This window comes from Ruditapes philippinarum, unplaced genomic scaffold (genome assembly GCF_026571515.1).
Source record: "Ruditapes philippinarum isolate M1 unplaced genomic scaffold, ASM2657151v2 ctg1271_1_1_1_1, whole genome shotgun sequence".
Lineage (NCBI taxonomy): Eukaryota > Metazoa > Mollusca > Bivalvia > Venerida > Veneridae > Ruditapes > Ruditapes philippinarum.
Window position 1 is genome coordinate 634,417 of NW_026862369.1, and position 15,710 is coordinate 650,126.

Genomic DNA, 15,710 nt, shown 5'->3' on the forward strand with positions numbered 1-15,710 from the left:
TACGGTCAAACTAAATAAGGCAATATTACCTGTACTTGTAACATTAAACAGTACTTATCACAATCATTCATAAGGCTTCGTGGCGCAACGGTAGCGCGTCTGACTCCAGATCAGAAGGTTGCGTGTTCGAATCACGTCGAGGTCATGCCGTTTTTTAACATTTGTTTTTAACGAAAAAAGGCGGTATCTTCTATCTGCAAGTTTAATGAGTTTTGGTTTAGCTCAACTTTAAAACTATTTATTTACGCAAAGAAATTTAGTTTCCCCTAATTAAAATGACAAACTAATGCAGATCAATTACTATCTTGACTATCGGTTAAATTTAATGAGGCTATAATTTGTACTATTACTTATAACTTTATAAGGTAGTGTTAATAATATTATTCTAAGTTAGGCTTCGTGGCGCAACGGAAGGCAAAGCATTTCTGTATTTCTCATCATATATTGTTATTCTCACTTGCTGCATTTGAATAGTGTAAAAGGATATGACATTCATTTCTTTCATTCGTTTGTGTCGTGCATGTTTAAAATATCGATAGATGCCGTTTTTCGGCGTCCTGCAGCAACGATGGGCTGCTTACGGCGACTTGAGTCGTTCATAACACGTCCATGACGTTTCCACTGCGGTCTAGGTCGCAGTTGGGCCCAGTAAGGCCACAAGTCTGGCTTGAGGGGGTAAAAGATAAAATTGCTCGACCCTTTGAATATAAAAATAAATAATTATGCTATTTCTATTCGGTTTCTGTATAAGCACATATAACTAAAATATTTAACGAGGTTCTAATTTTCGCACATATTTATGATAGTTTGTTATCAATGAATGCAAGGTAACAGCTGTGTCGAGCAATCCGATACCAATGCATACACTATATTGGACTCTTCATAACTTAACAATTAGATATAATATTGTTATCAGTTGTAATAATCCTTCTTTTAAATTCTAGACGTGTGCCTCCATAGCTCAGTGGTTAGAGCACTGGTCTTGTAAACCAGGGGTCGTGAGTTCGATCCTCACTGGGGGCTTGCTCTTTTACTCTATTTTCTACTGCACGCGCTTATCTTGATGTAACTAAATAAAATAATGGCTATTTTAAGTCAGAACATATTGTCTTAACACTCGCAACGCTTAAAGGGATGGGTGGGTGGGCAATACGACCTGTAAAATATAATGGCGAAGTCCTCGAATGCCTATCTATCCGCCTGTCAATTACATATACAGTTCAAGTTCAGTGAGCACGAAAAGATCGTGCTAATCTATAATTTAACCGTACATCTATAACTCTTAACATTAAGTAGGTTTTCGAAATATTTTAAAAAATTGTTCGCTGCGAGCAGGGTTCGAACCTGCGCGGGCAATGCCCATTGGATTTCAAGTCCAACGCCTTAACCACTCGGCCATCACTGCTATATAGATTTACGAGTACGATATATAAACTGATTATTATTGTGGCTGATTTGGTACGCTTTTGTGCGTCTAGTTGGCGCTAAAGACAACACGACAAAGCGCCAAACGGTGCGTAGTCATGCGGCGCGTTGTCGCGATGTCGCGTTGTCGCTTGGTTTATAAGCCAATCCTTCAATTTGAACTGAGCGACAATGTGACATCGTGACAACACGCCGCACGACAACGCGCCGTTTGGCGTGCCGCGCTAGAGACAGGACGACAACGCGACGTTAGGCGTTTTGTCGTGTTGTCGCTAGCGCCAACACGACTCACAAAAACGTACCAAATCAGCCACCATAGATTATCTGGTATTTATTCATATAGTATTGCAATGACTGTAAACTGATAAAAGAAAACTATATAGAAGTCACATCGTATCTTACGGAAGAAATACGATTAAGTATGATGATAGTAATAATCATAAGTAATGCAAAAGAAACTTTTCCTGCACACAATATTAATACCGATAACAATTCACTCAAAAGTTTATTTAACATAATCAAATTTAACCTTCAACTGTGCGAAACCTGAAATTGTTACATGAAAAACGTTAAACAAAATATTTCTATGTAAAGGTGTCCGATTTCGTGTCCACATTGTTAGCTAAATATTTGACAATACTTTCGTTTTCTTATAGATCTAAAAAATTTATTTTTTTAAACATGTGTTTAAAAGATTATTTAAAATATCGCTGCGAGCAGGATTCGAACCTGCGCGGGCAATGCCCATTTGATTTCGAGTCAAACGCCTTAACCACTCGGCCATCACAGCTAATAATCTTACTGGTAAGATATTTGATTGATAATTATATCCATACCAAGATAATAATAATTAAAATAAATCAATATACATTGTATAAACCACAAGAAACGTCGTATTTACACGATTATCTAATGCGTATATAAAAAGTTTCCTAAAATTAAAATGACGCAAAAATGTAGATCAAATTACACACTACCTTGATTATCTGTTAAACTAAATAAGACTATAGTATGTCTAGTTGTAACATTAAATGGCAATTTTCACAAGGCTTCGTGGCGCAACGGTAGCGCGTCTGACTCCAGATCAGAAGGTTGCGTGTTCGAATCACGTCGAGGTCATACCAATTTTAACATTTGTTTTTAATAAAAAAAAGGGGGGGGGATATTTTCTACCAGCAAGTTAAACAGATTTTAAAAAGTTTTTGTTTAACTCTTATTTGAAAAAAATTACGCAGATATATTTAGATTCCTTTAATCTAAATGACGCAATAATGCAGATCAATTACACACTACCTTGATTATCGGTTAAACTAAATAAGTCTACATCTTTTTGTTTACTTGTATGGTAAAATCAAATGATATTTTTCTATGTAAGGCTTCGTGGCGCAACGGTAGCGCGTCTGACTCCAGATCAGAAGGTTGCGTGTTCGAATCACCTCGAGGTCATACCTTTTTTAACATTTGTTCTTAATAAAAAAGGGGAGATATTTTCTACCAGCAAGCTAAATAGATTATAAAAAGTTTTGGTTTAACTCTTATTTGAAACAATTTACGCAGATATATTTAGATTCCTTTAATCAAAATGACGCAATAATGCAGATCAATTACACACTACCTTGATTATCGGTTAAACTAAATAAGTCTACATCTTTTTGTTTACTTGTATGGTAAAATCAAATTATATTATTCTATGTAAGGCTTCGTGGCGCAACGGTAGCGCGTCTGACTCCAGATCAGAAGGTTGCGTGTTCGAATCACGTCGAGGTCATATAATTATTTTGTTCACATTTTTTTTCAACGAAAGAAAAAAAGTTGTATCTTTTACCAGCAAGTTTAATAGGTTACAAGACGTGTTGGTTTTGCTCTACTTTAGGACAATAGACTATTTAGAGATATGTTACTTTGAATCTATTAATTTGTTAGTTAATACAATAATTATGTAAAAAATACTTGTTTCGTGGGGAAAACACACCCACATGCACAATGTACAAGTAATCAATTATGGCAAGGTAAAATCTTCAAAAAGTTAAAACCCAAGTCGAACTCTTCCTAACTGAACAAATATTGTTATCAGTTGTAATAAAACCTCTTTTTACATAGTAACTTGGTTAGAGCACTGGTCTTGTAAACCAGGAGTCGTGAGTTCCATCCTCACTGGGGGCTTGCTCTTTTACACTATTTACTACCGTACTGCGTTTGGTATATATGTTTTAAGTAAACATTTTAAGAATAAAATTTTATCAAAACCAAACAAAACTATTTCATCACTATTGGCAAAGTGCTTAAGGAGATATTTTAAAACTAAGAGATGTTTAAAAATGAATTCGCTGCGAGCAGGGTTCGAACCTGCGCGGGCAATGCCCATTGGATTTCAAGTCCAACGCCTTAACCACTCGGCCATCACAGCTGTATACATTTATTTAATATCGAAAGAATGATATATTAACTGATTATCTAGTATTTATTTATATAGTATTGCAATTACTGTAAACTGATAAAATAAAACTACATAGAAGACACATCGTATCTTAATATTCTGATGTCTTACGGAAGAAATACGATTAAGTATTATAATAATAATTAATGTTTTCACATCATTAGTTATGCAAAAGAAACTTTTCCTGCCCACAATTTTAATACCGATAAAAATTAACACAAAATTTATTTAACATAATTAAATTTAACCTTCAACTGTGCAAAACGATAAATTGTTAATATAAAAATAGTTTTTAAAAAATAGAAAATGAACATTAACATGACAAACTTCAAAAAATATTCTTTGTTGTAAGGAAAATGTAAAATGTATAAAATAATGGTACGACCGAATAATTTAAAGGTGTCCGATTTCGTGTCCACATCGTTAGCTAAATAGTCAATACTTTCGTCTTCAACAATTTTTGTATTTAACGCTGCGAGCAGGATTCGAACCTGCGCGGGCAATGCACATTTGATCTCGAGTAAAAGGCCTTAACCACCCGGCCATCAAAGCTAATGTTCTTAATGTTAACATATTTAATTGATATTTATATATATATATCCATACCAATATAATAATAATTATAATATTTCAATATATAAACCACATGTAACGTCGTATTAACACGATTATCCCATGCGTATATCAATTAAAATGATGCAATAATGCAGATCAAATTACGCACTACTAAATAAAGCTATTTTATATGTACTTCATAACATTCATAAGGCTTCGTGGCGCAACGGTATCGCGTCTGACTCCAGATCAGAAGGTTGCGTGTTCGAATCATATTGTGTTCACATTTTTTCAACGAAAAAAAAAAGTAGTATCTTTTACCAGCAAGATTAAAAGGTTACAAAGAAGTATTGTAGACTATTTAGAGAAATGTAACTTTTATTGTATTAATTTGTTAGTTAGTTCAATATGAAAAATACTTGTTTAGTGGGAAAAACACAAATACACATGCACAATGGACAAGTTATTAATTATTGCACGGTAAAACCTTCAAAAAGTAAAACCAATCGAACTCTTCTTTACTGGACAGCCTGCCCTGGAACGATACGGTGGTTGAACTGTGCTTTGGTGAATTCAATATAGCTTACTGTCGTGATCCGGAGTGAAACCTACCACCACCACCACCATCACCACCACCACATAATGACGCAATAATACAGATCAAATTTCACACTACCTTGATTTACGGTCAAACTAAATAAGGCAATATTACCTGTACTTGTAACATTAAACAGTACTTATCACAATCATTCATAGGCTTCGTGGCGCAACGGTTTAGCGCGTCTGACTCCAGATCAGAAGGTTGCGTGTTCGAATCACGTCGAGGTCATGCCGTTTTTTTAAACATTTGTTTTTAACGAAAAAAGGCGGTATCTTCTATCTGCAAGTTTAATGAGTTTGGTTTAGCTCAACTTTAAAACTATTTATTTACGCAAAGAAATTTAGTTTCCCCTAATTAAATGACAAACTAATGCAGATCAATTACTATCTTGACTATCGGTTAAATTTAATGAGGCTATAATTTGTACTATTACTTATAACTTTATAAGATAGTGTTAATAATATTATTCTAAGTTAGGCTTCGTGGCGCAACGGAAGGCAAAGCATTTCTTTGTATTTCTCATCATATATTGTTATTCTCACTTGCTGCATTTGAATAGTGTAAAAGGATATGACATTCATTTCTTTCATTCGTTTGTGTCGTGCATGTTTTAAAATATCGATAGATGCCGTTTTTCGGCGTCCTGCCAGCAACGATGGGCTGCTTACGGCGACTTGAGTCGTTCCTAACACGTCCATGACGTTTCCACTGCGGTCTAGGTCGCAGTAAGGCCCAGTAAGGCCACAAGTCTGGCTTGAGGGGGTTAAAGATAAAATTGCTCGACTCTTTGAATATAAAAATAAATAATTATGCTATTTTTATTCGGTTTCTGTATAAGCACATATTACTAAAATATTTAACGAGGTTCTGATTTTAGCACATAAATATGGTAGTCTGTTATCAATGAATGCAAGGTAACAGCTGTGTCAAGCAATCCGATACCAATGCATACACTATATTGGACTCTTCCTAACTTAACAATTAGATATAATATTGTTATCAGTTGTAATAATCCTTCTTTTAAATTCTAGACGTGTGCCTCCATAGCTCAGTGGTTAGAGCACTGGTCTTGTAAACCAGGGGTCGTGAGTTCGATCCTCACTGGGGGCTTGCTCTTTTACTCTATTTTCTACTGCACGCGCTTATTTGTTAGTTATATATGTATATGTTTATAGAAAAATTAGTACCACGTATGTATGCATTTCTCTGAATCTGGGCTCCATTATCTTGTATCTTTTATAATTTTATACCACTGAGTTTGCACCAAATATGAAGGAATGGATTCAATGTTTTACCAAATGTTTGTGTTGTACAAAAGCTCCCATTTATTAACAGTAACCAGCGTACGGATATGATTCTCTTGACAAATAACTAATTATATAAAACAGCTAGACACATTGAAGTAAAACAGATTATTTTTCTAATTCGCTTCGCCTAAACGAAAATAAATCATTTATCACATAATAAGAGTTATAAGACCTTTAGTCTGGGACAGAGTAAACAACAACACTGAAATAGGATGAAGGCCTTTGTATTGTTTCAATATCATTTTATACACAGCAATACAAAATATAACACTTTATGTCTTCGGAAGATGAACCTCTAAACTAACTCACAGCCTGTAAAATAAACTATCTTGATTATTAACATGTAAATATCTACGGATAACAACAACCAAACGTTATACTGCCAGTAAAATTAAAAACGTGCTTAATTAACTGACTACAGTTATATATTATAACATTTGGCTTATCTTGATGTAACTAAATAAAATAATGGCTATTTTAAGTCAGAACATATTGTCTTAACACTCGCAACGCTTAAAGGGATGGGTGGGTGGGCAATACGACCTGTAAAATATAATGCGAAGTCCTCGAATGCCTATCTATCCGCCTGTCAATTACATATACAGTTCAAGTTCAGTGAGCACGAAAAGATCGTGCTAATCTATAATTTAACCGTACATCTATAACTCTTAACATTAAGTAGGTTTTCGAAATATTTTAAAAAATTGTTTCGCTGCGAGCAGGGTTCGAACCTGCGCGGGCAATGCCCATTGGATTTCAAGTCCAACGCCTTAACCACTCGGCCATCACAGCTATATAGATTTACGAGTACGATATATAAACTGATTATTATTGTGGCTGATTTGGTACGCTTTTGTGCGTCTAGTTGGCGCTAAAGACAACACGACAAAGTGCCAAACGGTGCGTAGTCGTGCGGCGCGTTGTCGCGATGTCGCGTTTGTCGCTTGGTTTTATAAGCCAATCCTTCAATTTGAACTGAGCGACAATGTGACATCGTGACAACACGCCGCACGACAACGCGCCGTTTGGCGTGCCGCGCTAGAGACAGGACGACAACGCGACGTTTGGCAATTTGTCATGTTGTCGCTAGCGCCAACACGGACTCACAAAAACGTACCAAATCAGCCACCATAGATTATCTGGTATTTATTCATATAGTATTGCAATGACTGTAAACTGATAAAAGAAAACTAAGTATATAGAAGTCACATCGTATCTTAATATTCTGATATACGATTAAGTATGATGTAGTAATAATCATAAGTAATGCAAAAGAAACTTTTCCTGCACACAATATTCATACCGATAACAATTCACACTAAGTTTTATTTAACATAATTAAATTTAACCTTCAACTGTGCGAAACCTTAAATTGTTACATGAAAAACGTTAAACAAAATTTTCTATGTAAAGGTGTCCGATTTCGTGTCCACATTGTTAGCTAAATATTTGACAATACTTTCGTTTTCTTATAGATCTAAAAATTATTTTTTTTAAACATGTGTTTAAAAGATTATTTAAAATATCGCTGCGAGCAGGGATCGAACCTGCGCGGGCAATGCCCATTTGATTTCGAGTCAAACGCCTTAACCACTCGGCCATCACAGCTAATAATCTTACTGGTAAGATATTTGATTGATAATTATATCCATACCAAGATAATAATAATTAAAAAATAAATCAATATACATTGTATAAACCACAGAAACGTCGTATTTTACACGATTATCTAATGCGTATATAAAAAGTTTCCTAAAATTAAAATGACGCAAAAATGTAGATCAAATTACACACTACCTTGATTATCTGTTTAAACTAAATAAGGCTATAGTATGTCTAGTTGTAACATTAAATGGCAATTTTCACACAAGGCTTCGTGGGCGCAACGGTAGCGCGTCTGACTCCAGATCAGAAGGTTGCGTGTTCGAATCACGTCGAGGTCATACCAATTTTAACATTTGTTTTTAATAAAAAAGGGGGGGATATTTTCTACCAACAAGTTAAACAGATTCTAAAAGTTTTTGTTTAACTCTTATTTGAAAAAAATTACGCAGATATATTTAGATTCCTTTAATCTAAATGACGCAATAATGCAGATCAATTACACACTACCTTGATTATCGGTTAAACTAAATAAGTCTACATCTTTTTGTTTACTTGTATGGTAAAATCAAATGATATTTTTCTATGTAAGGCTTCGTGGCGCAACGGTAGCGCGTCTGACTCCAGATCAGAAGGTTGCGTGTTCGAATCACCTCGAGGTCATACCTTTTTTAACATTTGTTCTTAATAAAAAAGGGGAGAGTATTTTCTACCAGCAAGCTAAATAGATTATAAAAAGTTTTGGTTTAACTCTTATTTGAAACAATTTATGCAGATATATTTAGATTCCTTTAATCAAAATGACGCAATAATGCAGATCAATTACACACTACCTTGATTATCGGTTAAACTAAATAAGTCTACATCTTTTTGTTTACTTGTATGGTAAAATCAAATTATATTATTCTATGTAAGGCTTCGTGGCGCAACGGTAGCGCGTCTGACTCCAGATCAGAAGGTTGCGTGTTCGAATCACGTCGAGGTCATATAATTATTTTGTTCACATTTTTTTTCAACGAAAGAAAAAAAGTTGTATCTTTTACCAGCAAGTTTAATAGGTTACAAGACGTGTTGGTTTTGCTCTACTTTAGGACAATAGACTATTTAGAGATATGTTACTTTGAATCTATTAATTTGTTAGTTAATACAATAATTATGTAAAAAATACTTGTTTCGTGGGAAAAACACACCCACATGCACAATGTACAAGTAATCAATTATGGCAAGGTAAAATCTTCAAAAAGTAAAACCCCAATCGAACTCTTCCTAACTATAATATTGTTATCAGTTGTAATAAAACCTGTTTTTTACAGTAACGTATGTGGTTAGAGCACTGGTCTTGTAAACCAGGGGTCGTGAGTTCGATCCTCACTGGGGGCTTGCTGTTTTACACTATTTACTACCGTACTGCGTTTGTTTGTTTGGTATATATGTTTTTAGTAAAACATTTTAAGAATAAAATTATATCAAAACCAAACAAAACTATTTCATCACTATTGGCAAAGTACTTAAAACTAAGAGATGTTTAAAAACGAATTCGCTGCGAGCAGGGTTCGAACCTGCGCGGGCAATGCCAATTGGATTTCTAGTCCAACGCCTTAACCACTCGGCCATCACAGCTATACGGATTAATAACATTAATATCATAAGTGTGATATAGATGTATTAACTGATATCAGGTATTTATTCATGTGGTATTGCATTGGTTGTAAACTGATAAAATACAACTACATAGAAGTCACATCGTATCTTAATATTCTGATGTCTTGCGGAATAAATACGATTTAGTATGGTAATAATAATTATGTTTTCACATCATTAGTTATGCAAAAGAAACTTTTCCTGCCCACAATTTTAATACCGATAAAAATTAACATAAAATTTATTTAACATAATTAAATTTAACCTTCAACTGTGCAAAACGATAAATTGTTAATATAAAAATAGTTTTTAAAAAATAGAAAATGAACATTAACATGACAAACTTCAAAAAATATTCTTTGTTGTAAGGAAAATGTAAAATGTATAAAATAATGGTACGACCGAATAATTTAAAGGTGTCCGATTTCGTGTCCACATCGTTAGCTAAATAGTCAATACTTTCGTCTTCAACAATTTTTCTATTTAACGCTGCTTAATTAACTGACTACAGTTATATATTATAACTGTTGGCTAATCTTGATGTAACTAAATAAAATAATGGCTATTTTAAGTCAGAACATATTGTCTTAACACTCGCAACGCTTAAAGGGATGGGTGGGTGGGCAATACGACCTGTAAAATATAATGCGAAGTCCTCGAATGCATATCTATCCGCCTGTCAATTACATATACAGTTCAAGTTCAGTGAGCACGAAAAGATCGTGCTAATCTATAATTTAACCGTACATCTATAACTCTTAACATTAAGTAGGTTTTCGAAATATTTTAAAAATTTGTTCGCTGCATGCAGGGTTCGAACCTGCGCGGGCAATGCCCATTGGATTTCAAGTTCAACGCCTTAACCACTCGGCCATCACAGCTATATAGATTTACGAGTACGATATATAAACTGATTATTATTGTGGCTGATTTGGTACGCTTTTGTGCGTCTAGTTGGCGCTTAAGACAACACGACAAAGCGCCAAACGGTGCGTAGTCGTGCGGTGTGTTGTCGCGATGTCGCCCTGTCGCTTGGTTTATAAGCCAATCCTTCAATTTGAACTTAGCGACAATGTGACATCGTGACAACACGCCGCACGACCACGCGCCGTTTAGCGTGCCGCGCTAGAGACAGGACGACAAACGACATGACAAACGTTAAACAAAAAATGTATTAGTTAACTTGTACAACCCTCGTACAATAATGGTTCGACCGAATAATGTAAAGGTGTCCGATTTCGTGTCCACATCGTTAGCTAAATATTAGACAATACTTTCGTTTTCTTATAGATCTAAAAAATCTTTCTTTTTTTAAACATGTATTTAAAAGATTATTTAAAAAAACTTGCGCGGGCAATGCCCATTTGATTTCGAGTCAAACGCCTTAACCACTCGGCCATCACAGCTAATAATCTTATTAGTAAGATATTTGATTGATATTTATATCCATACCAAGGTAATAAAAATTAAAATAAATCAATATACATTGTATAAACCACAAGAAACGTCGTATTTACACGATTATCTAATGTGTATATAAATAGTTTCCTTCAAACGCAAAAATGTAGATGAAATTACACACTACCTTGATTAACGGTTAAAGTAAATAAGGCTATATTACGTCTACTTGTAACATTAAATGGTAATTTTCACAAGGCTTCGTGGCGCAACGGTAGCGCGTCTGACTCCAGATCAGAAGGTTGCGTGTTCGAATCACGTCGCGGTCATACCTTTTGTTACATTTGTTTTTAACAAAAAAAGGGGGGATATTTTCTACCTGCAAGTTAAATAGATAATACAAAGTTTTTGTTTAACTTTTATTTGAAAAAAAATACGCAGATATATTTAGATTCCTTTAATCAAAATGACGCAATAATGCAGATAAATTACACACTACCTGATTATCGGTTAAACTAAATAAGTCTACATCTTTTTGTTTACTTGTGTGGTAAAATCAAATGATATTATTCTATGCAAGGTTTTGCTGTTTTTCTCTTCGTGGCGCAACGGTAGCGCGTCTTACTCCAGATCAGAAGGTTGCGTGTTCGAATCACGTCGAGGTCATATATTTTGTTCACATTTTTTTTTCAACGAAAGAAAAATAAGTAGTATCTTTTACCAGCAAGTTTAATAGGTTACAAGACGTGTTGGTTTTGATTTCGAGTCAAACGCCTTAACCACTCGGCCATCACAGCTAATATTCATTTTATTGATATTTATATCCATACCAATATAATCATCATAATTCAATATATAAACCAGAAGTACACGATTTTCCCTTATAACACCTCCTCTCCAAAAACAACAACAATCAATAACAAATTTAATGTTTAATTTGTTCAGAGCGCTTGAGAAAGCAAAACAAACTATATATATATAAATATATATATTCATATATAAATGGAATCAACATACATTTCACATTCACATATTACGATGACAAATCATATATTTAAACATATAATTCATAATGTCAAAATGTTTGAAGTATTTAATCACATGATACTATTTCAAAATATTTAATTTACAACTATTCCAAAATATACATGCTATTTTTCATAATCAAAACGAACTGAAAATAATTAAATTTGAAAATTTATTTACGTGTTTACTGGTAGGCTACTATTTCACTATTTCACAACTATTGGCAAACTGCTTAAGGAGATGTTCCCTAAGTTCTTTAAATGATACGGTACCAGCTGCCTTCATAACTGTCTCAGTTGATACATAAAAGTTGGTTTCCGATGACGAGATGTTCTAAAATGAAATCGCTGCGAGCAGGGTACGAACCTGCGCGGGCAATGCCCATTGGATTTCAAGTCCAACGCCTTAACCACTCGGTCATCACAGCTATACAGATTTATGATATTAATATCATAATTATGATATATTAACTGTGTAATAGTCCTTCTTTTAAATTGTAGACGTGTGCCTCCATAGCTCAGTGGTTATAGCACTGGTCTTGTAAACCAGGGGTCGTGAGTTCGATCCTCACTGGGGGCTTGCTCTTTTACATTATTTTCTACTGCACGCGCTTATTTGTTAGGTATGTATATGTTTATAGAAATCAGTACCACGTATGTATGCATTTCTCTTTGAATCTGGGCTCCATTATCTTGTATCTATTATAATTTTATACCACTGAGTTTGCACCAAATATGAAGGAATGGATTCAATGTTTTACCAAATGTTTGTGTTGTACAAAAGCTCCCATTTATTAACAGTAACCAGCGTACGGATATGATTCTCTTGACAAATAACTAATTATATAAAACAGCTAGACACATTGAAGTAAAACAGATTATTTTTCTAATTCGCTTCGCCTTAACGAAAATAAATCATTATCACCTAATAAGAGTTATAAGACCTTTAGTCTGGGACAGAGTAAACAACAACACTGAAATAGGATGAAGGCCTTTGTATTGTTTCAATATCATTTTATACACAGCAATACAAAATATAACACTTTATGTCTTCGGAAGATGAACCTCTAAACTAACTCACAGCCTGTAAAATAAATCTTGATTATTAACATGTAAATATCTACGGATAACAACAACCAAAAGTTATACTGCCAGTAAAATTAAAAACGTGCTTAATTAACTGACTACAGTTATATATTATAACATTTGGCTTATCTTGATGTAACTAAATAAAAAATGGCTATTTTAAGTCAGAACATATTGTCTTAACACTCGCAACGCTTAAAGGGATGGGTGGGTGGGCAATACGACCTGTAAAATATAATGCGAAGTCCTCGAATGCCTATCTATCCGCCTGTCAATTACATATACAGTTCAAGTTCAGTGAGCACGAAAAGATCGTGCTAATCTATAATTTAACCGTACATCTATTACTCTTGAACTGCAATAAAAACATTAAGTAGGTTTTCGAAATATTTCAAAAATTTGTTCGCTGCGAGCAGGGTTCGAACCTGCGCGGGCAATGCCCATTGGATTTCAAGTCCAACGCCTTAACCACTCGGCCATCACAGCTATATAGATTTACGAGTACGATATATAAACTGATTATTATTGTGGCTGATTTGGTACGCTTTTGTGCGTCAAGTTGGCGCTAAAGACAACACGACAAAGTGCCAAACGGTGCGTAGTCGTGCGGCGCGATGTCGCCCTGTCGCTTGGTTTATAAGCCAATCTTTCAGTTTGAACTTAGCGACAATGTGACATCGTGACAACACGCCGCACGACAACGCGCCGTTTGGCGTGCCGCGCTAGAGACAGGACGACAACGCGACGTTAGGCGTTTTGTCGTGTTGTCGCTAGCGCCAACACGACGCACAAAAACGTACCAAATCAGCCACCATAGATTATCTGGTATTTATTCATATAGTATTGCAATGACTGTAAACTGATAAAAGAAAACTATATTGAAGTCACATCGTATCTTACGGAAGAAATACGATTAAGTATGATGATAGTAATAATCATAAGTAATGCAAAAGAAGCTTTTCCTGCACACAATATTAATACCGATAACAATTCACTCAAAATTGTATTTAACATAATCAAATTTAACCTTCAACTGTGCGAAACCTTAAATTGTTACATGAAAAACGTTAAACAAAATATTTCTTTGATGTTACGAAAATGTAAAATGTATTAGTTAACTTGTACAACCCTCGTACAATAATGGTTCGACCGAATAATGTACAGGTGTCCGATTTCGTGTCCACATCGTTAGCTAAATATTTGACACTACTTTCGTTTTCTTATAGATCTAAAAAATCTTTCTTTTATTAAAAATGTGTTTAAAAAATTCGAACCTGCGCGGGCAATGCCCATTTGATTTCGAGTCAAACGCCTTAACCACTCGGCCATCACAGCTAATTATCTTATTAGTAAGATATTTGATTGATATCCGTGGCATCACGTTAGTAAATTGTATGGCAAAAATATTTTCCTTAGTACTGCGTAATAGGTTAAATAAATGGTGTGAATCAGAACAAATTTTTAACGATGTACAGTTTGGTTTTAGAGATTCTAGATCTACAGCTGACGCTATTTTCATTCTACATTCCCTTATCCAGAAGATACTTGACAACAAATCAAAACTATATTGTATTTTCATAGATTATGAAAAAGCGTTTGATACTGTAGTAAGAGATGCATTGTGGATTAAATTGATTGAAAATGGCGTGAGCTGTAAAATGGTTACTATGTTAAAATCCATTTACTCTTCTGTATTATCTTGTGTCAAAATTGATTCTAAATCAAATTTTTCAGATTTTTTTGAGGTAACTCTAGGCTTAAAACAAGGCGAGCCATTATCTCCCTTGCTGTTTATTTTATTCCTTAATGATATTGATCAGTGTATAGATCTTAACAAAATGTCTAACATAACAACGACCTAAACCTTTTATCTAAATATTTGTTACTTTTTGCGGATGATATTGTGTTGTTTACAACTGACCCTGCAAGCTTGCAGGCACAGGTTGATAATGTTTTTGAATATTCATGTAAATGGGGTTTGAAGATAAATGTTAATAAAACTAAAATATGTGTATTTGAAAAACGTAAGCCAGTCCATAATTTTAATATATTTATAAATGGTCAATTGGTTGAAAAAGTAGATAGTTTTACATATTTAGGAGTGAAATTTTCTTACACTTGTAGTTTTGTTGAAGCTGTGAAAGCACTATCAGATCAAGGTCTAAGAGCTTACCACAATCTTCTCGCACTCTTTGATAGAGTAAAATTCGATGTTAAAACAAAATTATACTTATTTGAAAGAATGGTAGCTCCAATCTTATTATACGGGTCAGAGGTTTGGGGTATATATAAGCTGAAAGATATTGATAAACTACAGATAAGATTTTATAAATATGTTTTAGGTGTCAAAAGACAGACCCCAAATTGTGCTATCTATGGGGAACTAGGTAAATTTCCTTTGTCTATTCTATGTAAGGAAAGAGCTTTACAATTTTGGAATAAAATCGTTAACCGTCAGCGCCTATATACCATATTTATTTAGACCAATGCATTAATGGGAATGGTAACTGTTAATGGGCTAAACGCGTTCATTCTGTTATTACTGATATGGGTTTCCCATACATTGTTTACGACTATGCAGTTAATGTCAATTATAATATGTTATTTAAGCAGAGAATAAGAGATCAATTTTT

At 34.3% G+C, this 15,710-nt stretch overlaps 21 non-coding genes across 21 annotated transcripts; 12 read left to right on the forward strand and 9 right to left on the reverse strand.

Moving 5' to 3' along the window:
* The first annotated feature begins 73 nt into the window (after nt 1–73).
* Nucleotides 74–145, forward strand: Trnaw-cca (transfer RNA tryptophan (anticodon CCA)). The gene has a single exon. It is a non-coding gene; the product is annotated as a tRNA-Trp (tRNA).
* Nucleotides 146–950: 805 nt separating this feature from the next.
* Nucleotides 951–1,023, forward strand: Trnat-ugu (transfer RNA threonine (anticodon UGU)). Its single transcript has one exon. It is a non-coding gene; the product is annotated as a tRNA-Thr (tRNA).
* Nucleotides 1,024–1,323: 300 nt separating this feature from the next.
* Trnas-uga (transfer RNA serine (anticodon UGA)) lies at nt 1,324–1,405 on the reverse strand. The gene has a single exon. It is a non-coding gene; the product is annotated as a tRNA-Ser (tRNA).
* Nucleotides 1,406–2,133: 728 nt separating this feature from the next.
* Nucleotides 2,134–2,215, reverse strand: Trnas-cga (transfer RNA serine (anticodon CGA)). The gene has a single exon. It is a non-coding gene; the product is annotated as a tRNA-Ser (tRNA).
* A 257-nt stretch (nt 2,216–2,472) lies between these two features.
* On the forward strand, nt 2,473–2,544 carry Trnaw-cca (transfer RNA tryptophan (anticodon CCA)). The gene has a single exon. It is a non-coding gene; the product is annotated as a tRNA-Trp (tRNA).
* A 255-nt stretch (nt 2,545–2,799) lies between these two features.
* On the forward strand, nt 2,800–2,871 carry Trnaw-cca (transfer RNA tryptophan (anticodon CCA)). Its single transcript has one exon. It is a non-coding gene; the product is annotated as a tRNA-Trp (tRNA).
* Nucleotides 2,872–3,121: 250 nt separating this feature from the next.
* Trnaw-cca (transfer RNA tryptophan (anticodon CCA)) lies at nt 3,122–3,193 on the forward strand. The gene has a single exon. It is a non-coding gene; the product is annotated as a tRNA-Trp (tRNA).
* Nucleotides 3,194–3,750: 557 nt separating this feature from the next.
* Nucleotides 3,751–3,832, reverse strand: Trnas-uga (transfer RNA serine (anticodon UGA)). The gene has a single exon. It is a non-coding gene; the product is annotated as a tRNA-Ser (tRNA).
* Nucleotides 3,833–5,172: 1,340 nt separating this feature from the next.
* On the forward strand, nt 5,173–5,246 carry Trnaw-cca (transfer RNA tryptophan (anticodon CCA)). Its single transcript has one exon. It is a non-coding gene; the product is annotated as a tRNA-Trp (tRNA).
* Nucleotides 5,247–6,055: 809 nt separating this feature from the next.
* On the forward strand, nt 6,056–6,128 carry Trnat-ugu (transfer RNA threonine (anticodon UGU)). Its single transcript has one exon. It is a non-coding gene; the product is annotated as a tRNA-Thr (tRNA).
* A 907-nt stretch (nt 6,129–7,035) lies between these two features.
* Nucleotides 7,036–7,117, reverse strand: Trnas-uga (transfer RNA serine (anticodon UGA)). The gene has a single exon. It is a non-coding gene; the product is annotated as a tRNA-Ser (tRNA).
* Nucleotides 7,118–7,851: 734 nt separating this feature from the next.
* Trnas-cga (transfer RNA serine (anticodon CGA)) lies at nt 7,852–7,933 on the reverse strand. The gene has a single exon. It is a non-coding gene; the product is annotated as a tRNA-Ser (tRNA).
* Nucleotides 7,934–8,195: 262 nt separating this feature from the next.
* Nucleotides 8,196–8,268, forward strand: Trnaw-cca (transfer RNA tryptophan (anticodon CCA)). Its single transcript has one exon. It is a non-coding gene; the product is annotated as a tRNA-Trp (tRNA).
* A 250-nt stretch (nt 8,269–8,518) lies between these two features.
* Trnaw-cca (transfer RNA tryptophan (anticodon CCA)) lies at nt 8,519–8,590 on the forward strand. Its single transcript has one exon. It is a non-coding gene; the product is annotated as a tRNA-Trp (tRNA).
* Nucleotides 8,591–8,841: 251 nt separating this feature from the next.
* Nucleotides 8,842–8,913, forward strand: Trnaw-cca (transfer RNA tryptophan (anticodon CCA)). Its single transcript has one exon. It is a non-coding gene; the product is annotated as a tRNA-Trp (tRNA).
* A 552-nt stretch (nt 8,914–9,465) lies between these two features.
* On the reverse strand, nt 9,466–9,547 carry Trnas-aga (transfer RNA serine (anticodon AGA)). The gene has a single exon. It is a non-coding gene; the product is annotated as a tRNA-Ser (tRNA).
* An 820-nt stretch (nt 9,548–10,367) lies between these two features.
* Trnas-uga (transfer RNA serine (anticodon UGA)) lies at nt 10,368–10,449 on the reverse strand. The gene has a single exon. It is a non-coding gene; the product is annotated as a tRNA-Ser (tRNA).
* A 774-nt stretch (nt 10,450–11,223) lies between these two features.
* Nucleotides 11,224–11,295, forward strand: Trnaw-cca (transfer RNA tryptophan (anticodon CCA)). Its single transcript has one exon. It is a non-coding gene; the product is annotated as a tRNA-Trp (tRNA).
* A 1,042-nt stretch (nt 11,296–12,337) lies between these two features.
* On the reverse strand, nt 12,338–12,419 carry Trnas-uga (transfer RNA serine (anticodon UGA)). The gene has a single exon. It is a non-coding gene; the product is annotated as a tRNA-Ser (tRNA).
* A 79-nt stretch (nt 12,420–12,498) lies between these two features.
* Nucleotides 12,499–12,571, forward strand: Trnat-ugu (transfer RNA threonine (anticodon UGU)). The gene has a single exon. It is a non-coding gene; the product is annotated as a tRNA-Thr (tRNA).
* A 910-nt stretch (nt 12,572–13,481) lies between these two features.
* Trnas-uga (transfer RNA serine (anticodon UGA)) lies at nt 13,482–13,563 on the reverse strand. Its single transcript has one exon. It is a non-coding gene; the product is annotated as a tRNA-Ser (tRNA).
* Nucleotides 13,564–15,710: the final 2,147 nt, after the last annotated feature.